The sequence below is a fragment of the Rattus norvegicus genome, chromosome 7 (assembly GCF_036323735.1).
Source record: "Rattus norvegicus strain BN/NHsdMcwi chromosome 7, GRCr8, whole genome shotgun sequence".
NCBI lineage: Eukaryota > Metazoa > Chordata > Mammalia > Rodentia > Muridae > Rattus > Rattus norvegicus.
Genome location: NC_086025.1, coordinates 112,290,229 through 112,305,589, shown reverse-complemented (window position 1 = coordinate 112,305,589; position 15,361 = coordinate 112,290,229). Strand labels below are relative to the sequence as shown.

Genomic DNA, 15,361 nt, shown 5'->3' with positions numbered 1-15,361 from the left:
AACTTCTTTTACCAGGACCAACACTGAAAAGGGGCAGCCACGTTTAGGGCAGGTCTTCCTCCTGTTAAATAACAGGGTCAAGAAGGTCTCACACAGGTGTGCCCAGTGTCTTATTTCATAGTTGAGTCCAGATCCAGGTAAGCTGACAATCAGGATTAACCATGACAACTGTCCCCCTGTCTCAGCCTCTAGTGTGCTGGCACCAGGCACGAGCCCCCAGAGCCAGCTTTCATTCTAACATTGGAAGTGCCCAATTCAGGGGTACTGTTTACAGCTACAGTATGGACAGCCATCCTAATTATCTATTTCCAAACAGACACTGAAACCTGACTCCCCACTCTCCCCCCCCCCCCCAAGGCCCTGGGAATGTCTAATCCACTTCCTGTCTCCGTGAATCGCCTATTGTAAACATTTTACAGCGGACTCCTACTGTGGGAGCCCTCTTCCGTCTTCCTGCTTTTGCTGGCTGTGTTTTCAAGGGTTCTCCATGTAGTAGTGGGTGCCAGCTCTCAGTACCTTTTCATGGTTGAATAACGTTGTACTGTGTGGATAAGTCTTACGTTTTTGTCTTCGTTTGTTGACAGACGCTGGAGTGTTTCAACCTTCTGCCCCTTGTGAATAGTGTTGCTGTGACCATGGTTATATTGCTGTGTGGCTCATGTCTGTGACCTTAGTAACTGAGAGGCTAAGGCAGGATGGTCAGGAATTCAAGGTCGCAGATACTTAAGAATTCCAGGTGAGCGGGTTGTGGTGGTGCACACTGGTAGGATTTGCTGAAGAATTCCAGGTGAGCCAGGCATTGTGGAGACAAAGGCTCTCTGTGAGTTCAAGGCCAGCCTGGTCTACAAAGTGAGGTCCAGGACAGCCTTGTGTTAAAACATACAAACAAGGGCTGGAGAGATGGCTCAGAGGTTAAGAGCACTGACTGCTCTTCCAGAGGACCTGAGTTCAATTCCCAGCAACCACATGGTGGCTCACAACCATCTGTAATGGGATCCGATACCCTCTTCTGGTCTGTCCAAAGACAGTGACAATGTACATGGAATAAATAAATCTTTAAAAAAAAAAACCATACAAACAAATAAGTGTTCCATGTGAGTCTTGGGTACAGGAGAGCCGGTCTCAAAAGCAAGCCAACAAACACCAAAACAGGCGTCACTGTCAGCCAGGAAGTGCACTGAGATAGTCTAATGGTCTCTTCCTCTTGGCATCTAGGCATGGAATGAAAAGGAGGGAGTGGCCAGAAGATTCTAGAATTCTGCAGAGACAAGGGCAGGGCAGTGAAACTCTAGCCTGTGAGATTTTAGTAGAGCTAGGAGCAGATGATGAGGGGAAACTGAGACCCAAGACCCCCTGGATGCTGAGTCAGCAGGTGGTCACATCCACCCCCTCCGTTTGCAGCTGAGGAAAATGAGGTTTGTATTGCCATGCATCCAAGGAGACATCCGGGTCCTCTCCCCCCCCCCCATCCTCTAGCAATTGATGAGTGTTTGACAGTAATACTCTACTGACACAGGGACAGGTCTGTGACCATCCAGCCAGCGCCAGCCTGTTAGCCAGGAACCACAGCACAAGCTCCTACTAAGTGCCAACCTTGGAAAGCCAAGCCTACTGTGACAGACGCTGTCTCCCAGCCCTATGACAGCTCTGAGACATAGAAATCTTGCAGATACCTTCCAGCTGAGATATTTGTACCACCTGGTCTGCCGGGCACAGCCATGAAGAAACAGAATCAGAGCTGAGTGGTGGCACAGGCCTTTGATCCCAGCACTCGGGAGGCAGAGGCAGGTTGATCTCTGTGAGGCCAGCCTGGTCTATAGAATGAATTCCAGAACAACTAGGGTTACAGAGAAAGACCCTGTTTTTTTTTTTTTGTTTGTTTGTTTTGTTTTTGTTTTTGTTTTTGTTTTTTACTCTTTTTTTTTGTTCTTTTTTTTTTTTTTTTTCGGAGCTGGGGACCAAACCCAGGGCCTTGTGCTTCCTAGGCAAGCGCTCTACTACTGAGCTAAATCCCCAACCCCGACCCTGTTTTGTAAAGAAAGAAAAATTGTAAACATTTAAAACTGATATTGAGGAGCCCAATTCCTGTGTCCCGCTGTGGAAAAATAAGAACAGGTTTCTGAAGTGGACATTTCCCAAGAACTGGGCCTATTTACATCAGGCTCCCCAGGAGTCCTGCAGACTTTGATCCTCTTTCTCTCTCTCTTTCTTTCTGTCTTTCTTTCTTTCTTTCTTCCTTCCTTCCTTCCTTCCTTCCTTCCTTCCTTCCTTCCTTCCTTTCTTTCTGGTTTGTCCCTCTCCTTTTGCCCAGGATGGAAGCTTTCCTAGATTCCCATATTCATTCCTGAAGGTGGCTGGGCATCAGGAGGCAACTGGCCCCTCTCTGCTTCTCCTGCTGTGTGGTCCTGACCAAGCCTCAGTTTCCTTATTCAGTCAGTGAGTACAGTGGCAGTCTCTGAGAGGGCTGGTTAAGGGTGGGTCAACTGAAGCACTCTGCAGAGGATGGGGCAGACAGGAGCACCTGAGAAGCCAGCTCCTTTCTCTAAGAAAAAAGGGTGAAGCTGGCACATACCTTTAAGCCCAGAATTTGGGAGGCAGAGGCAGGAGAATCACAGAGTTCAAGGCCAGCCTGCTCTACAAATTCCAGGACAACCAGGGCTACACAGAGAAACCCTATCTCAAAAAAACTGAAGAAAAACAAAACAAAACAAACAAACAAACAAATGAAGGGGATGTGGAACCAGGGCCCTTTCTTTTTTTTTTTAAAGAATTATTTATTTATTTTATGCACAGCATTCTGCCTGCATATGTGACTGCAGGCCAGAAGAGGGCGTCAGATCTCATTACAGATGGTTGTGAGCCACCATGTGGTTGCTGGGAATTGAACTCAGGACCTCTGGAAGAGCAGTCAGTGCTCTTAACCACTGAGCCATCTCTCCAGCCCACCAGGGCCCTTTCTTGTGGGAAGGAAACTGCTTGTGGGGGAAGAGACAGGAGGGAGTCAGCCAGCGTGACAAGATGCTAGACCAATGCAACTCACAAATGGAAGGGATTTTTGGTTCACTGGGGGCGGATGGGGGAGGGGGAGTGTGGTCCATCATGGTGGCTGGACTCACGCTTTGGGAACAAGAGGTAGCCGATCATGCTGAAGTCAGGAAGCAGAGATGAGTGCTGGAACCCAGCTGGCTTCCCCTTTTCCTCTTCCCCCCTTTCCTCCTTCTTCCCTTCTCTGTGCATTAGGGACCCCAGTCTCTGAGATGAGACTGCCACGGATAGAGAAGGAGGTACTGAAAGCCCATAATGGAAACTATGCTTTAGGCTTACAGAGGCAAATGCCTTTGCTTATCTTGACCCATCAGTCGTGAGTAGCGATGGTTTTGGTGACCCGGTATACAAAACTTTCGACTAGTTTGGGGGAAAATAAGGAAAGTGATTATTTTGCTGGTTGGTTGCTCTTAGCATCTCTGGATAAATTGCTAAAGGGTAGGAATGAGCTCTATGATAAAGGAGGTGGTCTTCCCTCCTCAATCAAACCTCTCTGGAAACTCCCTCAGACACTACCAGAAGTCGTCTCCTGGGCGACGCTAAAGCGAGTCCAGTCGGTGAAGATTAAGTGTCTCCCTGTGAGGGTAGCTGTGATGGTGAATGTTGAGCGTCAACTTGATTGGATCTGGAGTCCACTTAGAGGCCTGCCTCTGGGTGGTCCTGTGAGAGTATGTCCAAGGAATACAGATGGAGAGAGAAGCTTCTCAGTCAGAGCGGGTGAGAGCCGTCTACAGCCCTAGGAGGGAGCATCTAGGCTGCCATTGCCCGCCCAGCACCGCTTCTTGCTGGTGTACCCATCTTGTCCTTGCTACCACCATCTTGAACAGACTTTGCAATCCAGCCTCTTTGGATTTTGAACTTGGGTTGAAGACCGGTGGCTCTTTAGGAATCCTCCAGGCCTTCAGCACCAGGCCGGGACTGCTAAAGGTGTCAGTCTGTGGGTTGAACAGCCACAAGGCTCTCCAGCTCTCTATTGTGTGGACAGCCATTGCTGGACCACCCAGCCCCAGCCTGTAAACAAATCTGATAATTCCCATTTTGAGGATTCGGATCCACTGGAGGACCATGACTAACATGGCACCTACGGGGTTTGTGTGGGCACAGGCAGACCCAAGTCCCAGAAACAGCTCTCAGTAGGAAGAAAGTCTGCCAGTGGCCCTGAGTGCTGGGAGTGGACCAGAGGCCTTGGCTGGGGGAAAACCCCTGTGACTAGGACCATGCTGGGCTGGTCGCCTCTGCTTGTCACATGAGGGAGACAGGTGACCACCCCTCTCCTTCTGACTCAGAGAGACACCTTGCTGCTCCAGAGTTTGCCAAGGGCTGGGGTGGGCATGTGGGTCAGGCTGTAATCTAGATCTATCTCTGATGCCCCCACATATCCGCTTTCTCTCTCAGCTGGGATGGGGCACCAAGGAATAGAGGACTCCATTGTGCACAGGAGGATTGGGTGTCCTGGGCCTGAGAGGAGTAGTCGGGCTCAGGGTTAAGGCTCCAATCCCAGAGGAGAGCTACTCCTACCTTACAGCCTACAGTCTTCCTTCTTCCCTCCTCTCTCTCTCTCTCTCTCTCTCTCTCTCTCTCTCTCTCTCTCTCTCTCTCTCTCTCTGGGGGTGTGTGCGCTTGCACACAAGTAGCTTCCTACATGAAGTCACATGTGCACTGTGTGTGAAGGCCGGAGGCTAATCTCAGGAGCTATCCATGTTGGATTTTTTGTTTGTTGGTTTATTTAGTTTTGTTTGAGACAAGGTCTCACTATGTAGCTGGCCCAGAATTTGCTGTGTAGCCCAGGCTTACCTGGAACTCACAGAGATCCACTTGCTTCTGTTGCCTGAGTGCTGAGATTAAAGCTGTGCCACACCTTGACTTCCTTGTTTTGAGACAGGGTCTCTTCACTGGGACTTGGGACTTGCCCAGAGACCTCCCCGTCTCTGCCTCTCTGTGCTGGGATTCAAAGCACAGACGTCATGTACTGTTCGCGCTGGGATCAAACTTAAGGCCTTGTTCTTTTGCAAATCCTTTATTCACTAAGCCATCTTCCCAGCCCTTCTCTTTGTTTTTGTTTGTTTGTTTTTAGACAAAGTCTCTCCATGTAGCTCACACAGGCTGCAAACTCACAGTGTCTCGGCCTCCACACCCTGCCTACCTTTGAATCTGGCTCTGCCCAGTGAGGAACTTCATCCGGCCTAGGAGACCTTCCAGATGGAGGGATCAGCATGGACAGAGGAGAGCCTGAGCTCAGGAGATGAGGAAGTGGCCCAGGATCTGGGAGTGACATGAGGCTACAAGGAAAACAGACCTGATGGCACGTCCTTTGTTAGCCACAGGCAATGGTGGATTTTGTCCTGAATACAAGAGGCAGCCCCTGGAAGGCTTGAAGCATAGGATGTGTTGCTGTCATTCACAGTCTACGAGGAGGCCAAGGGTGGTTGGAGGAGTGTGGGCGGGGCTGGAGAAGGGGACAGTATGTGGTTGGGGTCCTGTACTCTTCCTTCAACTTCACGGTTTCTCTCTCCCTCCAGGCCAGCCCTGATTCCAGTAAGGCAGGATGAGCCAGAGCCCTACAGGTTCTAGGGTGGGGGAGAGTGGCCAGCAGCGAGGACTGGAAAGACTGCAGAGCGTGGAAATGAGGCCAAGGAAAGCCAATCCTGTGAGGCAAGCCTCTGGGGGTGTTTGTCTGAGTCTGTCCCAGTACTACAGCAAGACACCGGAGACTGGGTGCTTTATAAAGAATAGAGGTTTATTTAGTTCATGGTTCTGGAGACTTAGAGGACAGAATGCGGTGGGTATCATGCATCTAGAATCTGACAGGAACAGATCTCTGATCCTGAGGGGGTTTCTACAGGGGTTAATTAAAGATGGGCACCACCACCCCACAGGCAGGGGTTGCAGACCGAATCCAAAGCAGAAAGTGGGCTGAGCACCAGCACCCTCTACTTCGTACTTGTGGGTCCATGTGACCAGTTGCCATGCCAGCCTTGAACCACAAGTCTTTCTTCCTTCAGCTGGTTTTGTCAGGAATTTGGTATGTCGCCACATCCAGCTAAGTCCTCTGTGCCACACATTAATGTGGTCGGATGGAGAAACATTGAGGTCATGTCCCTTTTCCTCCTCCCCCTCCCCCCTCCTTCTCCTCTCTCCCTCTTCTTTGTTTTTTTTGTTTGTTTGTTTGTTTGTTTTTGGTTTTTTTTGTGACATGGTTTCTCTGCATAGCCCTGGCTGTCCTGGAACTCACTCTGTAGACCAGGCTGGCCTTGAACTCTGCCAGCCTCCACCTCCCCAGTACTAAAATTAAATTAAAGGTGTGTGCCACCAAATACCCAGCCCCTTCTCTCTCTCTCTCTCTCTCTCTCTCTCTCTCTCTCTCTCTCTCTCTCTCTCTTCCCCCCTCATAGCTGTCTTCAGACACACCAGAAGAGGGCATCACAGATGGTTGTGTCACTATGTGGTTGCTGGGATTTGAACTCAGGACCTCTGCAAGAACAGTCAGTGCTCTTAACCACTGAGCCATCTCTCCAGTCCACCCCACCTTCTTCTTATAAAGCCACAGACACCACCCTGTGAGGCCACACTTCCAAGCCAGCCTCACTGCCTGCTAACCCCAGCATCCATAGAGTCAGTTGCCTACATAGGAGCTGCCTAGGAACTCACTCACACCACAGCAGAGACCCATGACAGAGAGCTGGCTGGCTTACCAGGTTATTAAAGACAAATATTACTGTTCCCCACGAGCAAAATGAGGCCCAGAGAGACTGGGTGATTTGCCGAAGGTCACATAGCGGTGGAAGGCTTCCTCCATCCTGAGGTTCATGTTCCTGTGAAAGCGATGGGCGTATACATGCATGTTGACCGGCACATCCGGGACCTAAGCCCTAGTGCTGCTAAAGGAACCTGTGCTGGCCTGAGCCATTGGTATTGGGCAGGTGTGTTGGCTGTCACAATGTCAGCCTCTGGCATCTTTCTCCTTCCCCATGCTGAGCCCATGAGGTCAGAGGTCAGGCACCGCCTCTCTCTCTCTCTCTCTCTCTCTCTCTCTCTCTCTCTCTCTCTCTCTCTCTTTTTCGGAGCTGGGGAGCTGGGGAGCTGGGGACTGAACCCAGGGCCTTGCGCTTGCTAGGCAAGCGCTCTACCACTGAGCTAAATCCCCAACTGCCTCTCTAAGGAAACCCATCCTCCTGAGTTGGGCGGAACGTTGCTGGGTGCTTGTTTTACAGTTCGTGATAGATTCACGCTCATTGCCTTGCTAGACCCATGGCCTTCTCTCAGGGGAACCTAGTGAGGCATCCCCCACACCAAAGAAGGGGGAGTTCATTTTTATCTTTTTCAGACAAGGTCTCAGAGAGTCTAGGTCTGCCTTAAACAGTACTCAAACTTCTGGTTCCCCTATTGTCTCCCGAGGGCTGGGGCTGCAGGAGTGTGCCACCGTGTGGAGTCTGTGTAGTGCTGGAGAAGGGAACCTGGGATTCGTACATACTAGCAAGCACCCCAAACAATTAAGCTATAACCCCTAGCTTGACATTTATTCTCTGAGGCAGAGTCTAAGTATGAAGTTAAGCTTGGCCTCGAACTCGTGACAAGCCCCCTCCCTGCACATCCTGAGTGCTGGAATTCCAGATGTATTGCCACACTTGACTGTGATGACTAATCTTGTTTGTTTGTTTTGAGACAGGCTTTCACTGTGTAACCCTGGCTGTCCCCGAACTCACTCTGTAGACAAGGCTACTCTTGAAGTCAAAAAGATCTCCCCGCCTCTGTGTCTCCCAGATGCTGGGATTAAAGGTGTGCACCACCGGGGCTGGGGATTTAGCTCAGTGGTAGAGCGCTTACCTAGGAAGCGCAAGGCCCTGGGTTCGGTCCCCAGCTCCGAAAAAAAGAACCAAAAAAAAAAAAAAAAAAAAAAAAAAAAAAGGTGTGCACCACCAAGCCGAGCCTTGTGACACTCAATCTTGGCCGTTTACTTAATTGGATTGGGAACTGTGTAGAGGGACCAGTGAAGTGTAATTCTGGGTGTGCCCATGTAGAGCATACAGGGGGCTTATATCCTGGACTCTGTCCTGGACTAGTGTCCTGGTAGATTCGTGGTTTAATAACATTATTGGAGAAAGGAAGGGTTGATCCTGCTTAGAGAAAGTGGGCCACCAGGAGTATGGCCTGGGGGACAAGAGCTAGTCCAGGCCCCTTCCTGTATTCTGATTTTATTTTCTTCTGGTCTGTAGAGGGTGGCTTCCCCCACCACATGCCCTGCCTCATGCAGTGATGTTTTACCCAAGTTCAAGGAATCAGACAACCATGAGCTGGACCCTCTGAAACTGTGAGCTCAAACCAACATTCTCTCCTTACATTGGTTACTTATCTCGTTGCTGTGATAAAATACCCTGAAAAGGGGCCGGAGAGATGGCTCAGCACTGACTGCTCTTCTGGAGATCCTGAGTTCAATTCCTAGCAACCATATGGTGACTCCTAACCACCTGTAATGGAGTCTGATGCCCTCTTCTGGCATGTCTAAGGACAGGGACAGTGTGCTAACATACATAAAATAAATAACATCTTTTTAAAAAATATACGGAGAAAAACAATTTGAGCGAGGAAGGGTATATTTAGGCTAACAGGTCAAGGCTACAGTCTATTACGGTGGGGAAGGTCTGGTGACAAGCACTCACACAGCTGGTCACACTGCATCTGCAGTCAGGAAGCAGAGAGATACAAATTCTGGTGCTCAGCTCAATTCTTAGTCAGGGTTTCTATTCCTGCACAAACATCATGAACAAGGAGCAAGCCTGGGAGGAAAGGGTTCCTTCAGCTCACACTTCCACATTGCTGTTCATCACCGAAGAAAGTCAGGATGGGAACTCAAGCTGGTCAGGGAGCAGGAGCTGATGCAGAGGCCACGGAGGGATGTCTCTTACTGGCTTGCCTTCCCCTGGCTTGCTCAGCTTGCTCTCTTATAGAAACCAAGACCACCAGCCCAGGGATGGCAACACCCACAAGGGACTGGGTCCTCCCCCCTTGATCACTAATTGAGAAAATGCCTTACAGCTGGGTCCCATGGAGGCATTTCCTCAAGGGAGGCTCCTCTCAGTGATAACTCCAGCTTGTGTCAAGTTGACATGCAAACCAGCCAGTACAATTCTCCTTCCTATGCAGCCCAGAGCCCAAGCCCAGGGGATGGTGTTGGCCAATTTTAGGGTGAGTTTTCCTTTTCCATTAACCTACCTAGTCAAAGTAGGTGTGCCTCACGTGTCTCCTGGATGGTTCTAGACCAGTGGTTCACAACCTGTTGATACAGATTCTTATGTTGTGGTGACACTTCTGCCACAAACCATAAACTTATTTCATAACTGCAATTTTGCTCCTGTTGTGAATCATAATGTGAATATCTGATATACAGGATATCTGATATGTGACCCTCAAAGGGGTCGCGACCCCACAGATTGAGAACCAATGTTTTAGATCCTGTCAAGCTGCAGTCAATCTTAACCATCACACTCCATTAAGCTCTTCTTGAAGGTATTTTGGACACAGCATCCCCAAAAGTAACTAATATGTCCTTATAATCTGAATTTAGCTAGCTGGCATAATGGCTCAGTGGTTAAGAGCACTGACTGCTCTTTCAGAGGTCCTGAGCTCAATTCCCAGCAACCACATGGTGGCTCACAACCATCTGTAATGGGATCAGATGCCCTCTTCTCATGTGTGTCTGAAGACAGTGACAGGGTACTCATATGCCTAAAATAAATAAATAAATCTCTAAAAAAAAACAGGGCTGGAGAGATGGCTCAGTGGTTAGGAGCACTGACTGCCCTACCAGAGGTCCTGAGTTCAAATCCCAGCAACCACATGGTGGCTCACAACCATCTGTAATGAGATCTGACGCCCTCTTCTGGTGTCTCTGAAGACAGCTACAGTGTACTTACAGATAGTAAATAAATAAGTAAATAAATAAATAGATAAATCTTAAAAAAAAAAAAGAAGGGCATAGTGTTACATACTTTCAATCCCAGCACTCAGGAGGCAGAGGCAGGTAGATCTCTGTGAGTTCAAGGCCAGCCTGGTCTCCACAGCAAGTTCCAGGACAGCCAGGGCTGCACAGAGAAACCCTGTCTCAAGAAAATAACAAACAAACAAACAAACAAACAAACAAACAAACAAACAAACAGCACACAGTCTTGCCGTGTAACTCAGGTTGGTGTGGGATTCACTCTGTAATGGAGGTTGGTCTAGAACTCATGGTGAACCTCCCGAATGTTCTGGTTGCAGCAATGAGCCACCACAGTCAGTCCCTCAAGGTGCTTCGAGTTCCATTTTGCAGATGAAGAAGCTGGGAGTCTACATGTCCTTCCCCAGTCACTCAGTTTGCAGGTGACAGAGCTGGGACTTGACATTTGCCCTCCTGATGCCCACCGCCTCCTGTTTCCCCACCCCCACCTGCTTCCTCTTCCTCTCTGTCCTGTCCCTCTAAAAGATGCTACTGTTCAGTGGGGCTGGGAGGGATCAGCCTGGTATCATGAAGGTGTGGATCTGTTTGTTTTTCTGGGAGGAGAGGAAAGGAGAAGAGATAGGCAGCGAATCTCTGGTGGCTCAGGACCAAAGTCCCCCAACAGCCGGTGTCTGGTGGGAAAAAGGTACTGGAAAGGGAAGATGGAGTGGCCCATTAGGCTCAGCAGACAGGATACCCTGGGCCTCTAACCCCAAAATGGTTCAAATTAGTTAATTAAAAAAATGATTTGATGAGGCCTGGAGAGATGGCTCAGCGGTTAAGAACACTGCCTGCTCTTCCAGAGGTCCTGAGTTCAAATCCCAGCAACCGCATGGTGGCTCACAACCATCTGTAATGGGATCTGATGCCTTTTTCTGGTGTGTCTGAAGACAGCCACAGTGTACTCACATAAAATAAATCTAAAAAAATGATTTGATTGTATGTATATGGCTGCCTGCATGTGTGCCTGGTGCCTGCAGAAGCCGGAAGAGGGCATTGGGTCCTCTGGAAGTGGAGTGACAGATGTTGTTGTGAGCTTCCATGCGGTCCGAGGGAGCTCAGCCTGGGTCTCCATGGCCAGTTCATGAGAGCAGCTCAGCCAGAGCTATTTTAGAGGCACTCAGACCCGATTCTGTTCTGTCTCATTCACTAGCCACTGTGCCCTGGGCACAGAAGTACCTCCACAGATGGGTGTACAAGGGTTCATTTACCCCACCCCACCCCAGCACTCAGGAGCCTGAGGCAGGAGGATGAAGAGTCCCAGGCCAGCCTAGGCTATATAGCAAGACCCCATTTCAAAAACAGGAGCTGGGGAGGGGATGGCTTAGCTGATGGAACATTTGCTATACAAGCATGAAGGCTGGAGTCCGGATCCTAGAACCCACAGAAAGCCCAGTAAGCCGGTGGGCTGCCTGTGAGGTGGAGAGTGATCCAGGAAGATGTCTCAGGTCAGCCTCGAGCCTCTACACGTACACACACCCCTTACACCACATATATGTGTGCCCACACGCATGCAAACATACATACGCATAGGCACTGACACCTTCATGCCTACTTGTGGAAGAAGAAACCCATGATGCCTCTCAAAATCAAACCCACTCAGAGCACAGCTGTGCAAGAGCAACCCCAGGCAGAGGCTCCTTCTGCCTCCTGAGCATCGCTCTCCCTGAGCTCTAGACGGGGAGAGACAGAGCATGTATCTGTTCTCGGGGAATGAGTCTACCCAAATGTAGAGATTTAAGATAAAAGATTTCTTGCGGGCTGGAGAGATGGCTCAGTGGTTAAGAGCACTGACTGCTCTTCCAGAGGTCCTGAGTTCAAATCCCAGCAACCACATGGTGGCTCACACCATCTGTAATGGGATCCGATGCCTCTTCTGGTGTGTCTGAATAGCTACAGTGTACTCACATACATAGAATAAATCTTAAAAAAAAAAAAAAAAAGCTTTCTTGCTAGGTGTTGTGGCACATGCCTTTAATTTTAGCATTTGAGGGCTGAGACAAGCAGATCTCTGTGAGTTTGAGGCCAGCCCTAGATATTGAGTTCCAGGACAGTCAGAGCTAGGTAAAGACACCCTGGCTCAAAAAACGTGTATTTCTCACAGTTTCTGTAAGAATCCTAGAAGGGGCGATAAGTCTGTCACGCCTCAGTCTCAAGTCCCTTACCAGGCTGCAAGGAGATGTCATTGAGCCCTTCATTGATGTCACTTGTGAGATGTCATTTAACCATTCCTGGTTGAAGTGGGCTCAGACCCAAGGGCAAGAGCACCCGTGTGGCGTGAGGCTGTGTGTAGATTGAGACCAGTTCTTTGGCACACAGGCCTTCTCATTAGGATCGTCACCACGGGGCTGTGCTGCTTGTGTCCGAATAAGGACAGGGAGAACCGTCCCTTGGTAATATTCTTGTCTCAGTCTGCTTTTCTGCTGCTGTATCAGAATACCACAGACCAAAGCTTGACAAGAGATGTTCACTCTCTGTGTCCCGAAGGCTGGGACACAGAGTCCATGAGAATTCCACGGTGCCACTGCACCAGGCTGGGGTTCTTACGCTGTGTCATGGCATAGCCAGGAACAAGAGAGAACATATGGCAGGCAAGGAGGAAGTTGAGCCCAACCCACACTTTTATTAGGAGCCCATTCTGGCATTAATCTACCAGGTGACTAGGTGTCCTAACCGTCTCTTCAAGATCCAGCCTTGTATTTTGACCCAATGGCATTTTCTCCCCTGAGATTAAGTCTTCAGTAGCCCAGACTGGCCTCCATCTACCACATAGCCAAAGATAACTTTGAACTCTTGATCCCCCTCAAGCCTTAGAGTAGTAGGCCTGCACCACTGTGCCCAGCTGAGGACGATGAATCCACCATGAGTTTGGGGGCGAACGTTCAGACCCCAGTCCTAACCTTGGCCATGACAGCCTATCACTAGTGTATTGTAACTCTTTCAGTTAGGAGCAAAGCACAGGGCCAGTGATGTGAGTGCAGCTGGTCTTACGAAAGTGTGTGTGTAGAGGGTGGAGTCCTCTGGGAAAGATGGCTCAATGTATAAGAGCACTTGCTCTGGAACATGAGGATCTGAGTTCAAATCCCCAGCACCCACATAACTGTGCACGCCTCCTCCCATCATTGGAGGGTGGAGACAGGAGGATGCTGTGAGCTTGCTGGTCAGCCAGCTTGGCCAAAAGGAAGAGCTTGTGGCTCTGTGAGATCTGTTTCAAGGCATAAGACAGGGAGCAGTGGAGGAACGGCCTGATGTGCTTCTCTGGCTTCCAAATCCATGTGTGTGGATGTGTGCTCCCCATGCATGCATGCATGGACCACATATGCACACACACACACACACACACCACTCGAGCACAATTGATCTACATGCAACCTTGGCTTGTTTATACAATTATAATCCCAGCACCTGGGACTCTGAGGCAGGAGGATATCTCAGGCTAGCCTGAGGTAACTAGTGAATTCTAGGCCACCCTGTATTAAAAACAAGCAAACAATAACATATAGCCAAAAAGGCACACAGCCTTATGTCTTGCCCTGTCCCTTTGGCTGCAAAGATTCTCTTCAGAAACATGAACTTTCTGTTCTTTTTATATCTGTTCTCCACAACTTCTTTTTTTTTGGTTCTTTTTTTTTTTTTTTTTCGGAGCTGGGGACCGAACCCAGGGCCTTGCGCTTCCTAGGCAAGTGCTCTACCACTGAGCTACTACCCCAGCCCCTCTCCACAACTTCTGTGGTGAGTGAGTTAAGCTGTCATCGGAGAAGCACCAGGTCCCCTTTCTATTGCACTTTCCAATGTCTTATCTCCTTTGGCTTCTGGGAGAAAGGCCGAGAAGCAATTCATTTCCTTGTGGGTAAAACAAGGAAATCAACCACTCCCCTCCTGGCCTGGCACTGAAGGTGGCATCTGATGGGAGCACTGGGCAGTGAGCCACCCATCAGCTCCTGGCACTACATGGGGCTCAGCAGGGCTGGTCTCCCAGTGCCCAGCCCAGCACAGTCACTGCCAGCTTGGACGGAAGGCTCTATGGGTTGCCGGTCCAGAGCGATGGCAAAGTTCTGTCTCTGGGAATGTGTACTGGGGAGGTTGTTGGGGGTGCTGATGGAGTAGCGTTTTTAGTGGGGGCAAATTACAATGAAAGGAGGCGATCAGAGGCAGGACATGGGTTCCATATACTAAGCCTTGGAGAGTGGAGTCTTTCACAGCCAGCGACACCGGGTTCTGAAAGGCAGATCTGTGAGCCTCAGTGTTCCCAAATGGCGGAGGATAGACAACTGTATAGACATGTCTGGGACACAAACCTGCTGGAAGGACAGACAGAGCGCAGGCTCCCTTCCAGCAGAGGAAGTATGTACGTAGGATTTCTTATTGACGGTATCTAATTGTGTATGTGGAGCCCAACCACCACACAATTCACAAAAACTAAGGGCAAAGCACATAAACCCCCAGCATCCCCAAGCCCTTGGGTTCCCTTCTGCACATTTGGTCTCTGTCCCAGCAGAACCCACTGTTTTGTGCGTGGTGCCAGGGATAGAAGCCACAGGGTGTGCATCCACACCACTGAACCACCCAGCCCTCACAGAAGAGTCTACTTTTGGCATCTTCCTTCTGCCCATTTTTAAGCACTTAAATTATACATATTCGTGTGTGCATGTGTGTGCCCCGGTACATGTGTGGAGGTCAAAATGGGACAATTTGCAAGAATTGATTCTTTCCTTCTATCATGTGAGCTCCGGGAATCAAACCCTGGGTGGTTAGGCTTGGCAGCAAGCACATTTATCCGCTAAGCCATCTCACTGGCCCTAGGTGTTTCTTTGAGTCTGCCATGCATCACGTTTGAAACAAAATGTGTGCATCCAGATATGGTATTTCCTGCCTGTAATCCCAGCACTTGGGGCAGAAGCAGGAGGACAGAGGGGCTAACCTGGGCTAAATGGTTAGACTCTGTTTCACAAGAAGAAGGAAAAAGAAACAAATTATGTGTATAATCAGAGAAGGCACGGATGAGAGAAGGGAAAAAGCCTTTGAATGACTCATGACGCACTGAAAATTAGAAGCCTGGACATTTTTTTTTTACACAGCCAGCCTGTCTTTTTGTGGTTGTAGGAGCTGGGCTCAGAAAGGAGGTTGGATAGCCTGCCAAGATCGGGGTGTCTGTGGTTTGTGTGGGGGTGGCCTAGGGCCTCCTCCCTTGGGCTTTGTGGAGTACTGACCATGGAGGCTGGTAGGAATTGCCAGAAGGACCAGAGGGACGCTCGGAATGGGGAGGCAGAGCGAGCGAGGCGCCGTCTTCCTGTTTGTGGAGTGCTTACACATGCAGGCCAGGGGATATTAGGAGATAAAGGT

General features: G+C 49.6%; 1 long non-coding RNA gene across 2 annotated transcripts; it reads left to right on the top strand.

The window, feature by feature from the left end:
- Positions 1 to 1,276: 1,276 nt before the first annotated feature.
- Positions 1,277 to 5,424, top strand: LOC134479608 (uncharacterized). 2 transcript variants are annotated; one of them, XR_010053150.1, is made up of 2 exons: positions 1,277 to 1,415; positions 5,120 to 5,424. It is a non-coding gene; the product is annotated as an uncharacterized LOC134479608 (long non-coding RNA). The 2 variants fall into 2 exon arrangements; XR_010053151.1 differs by lacking the exon at positions 1,277 to 1,415 and adding an exon at positions 2,310 to 2,436.
- Positions 5,425 to 15,361: the final 9,937 nt, after the last annotated feature.